This window comes from Athene cunicularia (assembly GCF_003259725.1).
Source record: "Athene cunicularia isolate RWA chromosome 7 unlocalized genomic scaffold, athCun1 chr7_part1, whole genome shotgun sequence".
NCBI lineage: Eukaryota > Metazoa > Chordata > Aves > Strigiformes > Strigidae > Athene > Athene cunicularia.
The window spans coordinates 5,902,497-5,904,268 of NW_020799107.1; the positions used below are offsets into that span (position 1 = coordinate 5,902,497).

Below are 1,772 nucleotides of genomic sequence, written 5' to 3' on the forward strand. Positions count from 1 at the left end.
CTTAAATTTTTCTTACCAAGACAGGAGAAAAAAAGGCTTTGCTCTTAGTGTCTCACCCTTTTTAGTACTTTTGGAAATGTCTTGAATTTTCATTCTACCACTTTCATGGACAAAATCTGTCCAGAAAGAATAATGTTAAAATTTTCCTTCCTCTCTCTCACAGGGAGTGAAGACTGTGTATAGACATACACATCATGACGATGTCATTTTACAGTGGATGAGATTCTAATAGACTAAACAGCACAAAATTGGGACTATACACATAGAATATTTTCTTCTGTTCATATTTATGCAGCACAAGAACAGAAAAGTTCCCTTTAAGAGTAAATATAATGTTTTGTAGTGTCTGTATTTCATTTGTCTATATAAAGTAGTTAAATGAAAATTTACTTTAAAGAGGAATAACCATATATCCTTTTATTGGAGAAAAAAACGTGTTATTTTGAGACTTGAACTGTCAAAGAAAAATCTTGTGTTCTGATTTTACATGTGATGTTTTGATGCTTATCATATTGATTCACAGGTAACACAGCAAAATCTACCTGTAAAAATGAAAGAAAATTATTTTACCCATACTACCACTTTTTTCACTACAAAAAAATCTTTACACATACACCATTTAATTGGCTTCTCTTTCCAGTTGCCTTTTTTTTTTTTTTTTTTTAATTGCCAAATCATTTATTGGATGGTTTATTTAATTATGTGGGATTTGGGGATTTGTTTTGGGTTTCTTTCTGTCCTGATCCAATGTCAGGAGATATGATCCCAAGTAAGGCACAAATGAGGTCAAATGCCCTACACCCAGAACAGTTTTTTATCATTAGAAGTGCAGTAGCGATAGGACAGAATGGATGGAAAAGATGGAAAAGAAATCAAGCAACCATCCAGAACAGAGTTACAATAGTCACCACCATGGATCCAGTAATATCCCACTGTTCCTCAGTCTTCAGTTCTTCGGTGGTGGGTGCACACACGGCAAAGTTCTCGGTCACCTTTTAAGTTCATCTTATCAGCTGATTAGCATATCTGCCCACCTTTAGTTTTTCCTCCGGTCCCACAGGTTTTTGCTGATTTCATGCTTCGTGAGCAATCATCCGGCTTCTGGGGCAGAAACACTCACCTCTCGTGTCACCTCCAAAGGCACAAGGTCATCAGCGATACAATAGAGCCACCAAGTATCGGGCTTAGACAATGGCCGGCGATCAGCAGTCCTGGTGCTCCAGGAGAAACACCCAGTTTCACTCAGTCCACCTCTTCGAGGCTTATCTAAGGAGTTTGTCAATACAGCTGCAAGGGATTGGGGGGTGCATCCTTCGATACCCTCCTGCTCCCTTGGGGGACATTCCTTAGATTAATTACAGGTGCCACAGCTGGTCCTTGATGAATGGTCGAGGCATTACTGACACCACCCCGTGACTCAAAGCACACACACAAGCAAGCTTTGAGACAATCATTTGACATTTCAGTCTCTCACACCTTTAACTGCTGTATTTTAAATAAGATTTATAGGAAAATTGGTATTATGGGGTAATCTTCCTATAAGTGTTGTACAAGTGACAATCTGCTTGGAAATTCTTTTCACACAGCTAGGACTCCTTGTGTCTGTTGTTACAGACATTTAATTCCCTTCCACTATTAGATTAGTTGTCATGAGTTTATACATCTACTACAACACTGGTAAGTACTTGATCCAAGGTAGATCAAGACTCATCTTGCATGGGATTTTGCTACAGTGGATAGAGCTATTGATTTATTTTTTTCTTTTTTTTTTG

The 1,772-nt window shown here is 38.0% G+C and overlaps 1 long non-coding RNA gene across 1 annotated transcript in view; it reads right to left on the reverse strand.

The window, feature by feature from the left end:
- Window positions 1-1,143: 1,143 nt before the first annotated feature.
- The window catches only part of LOC113482443, a 32,010-nt gene continuing 31,381 nt past the window's right edge, over window positions 1,144-1,772 (reverse strand). Inside the window, exon 5 of the long non-coding RNA XR_003398848.1 lies at window positions 1,144-1,416. This is a non-coding gene — a long non-coding RNA (uncharacterized LOC113482443). The remainder of the gene's footprint in view (window positions 1,417-1,772) is intronic.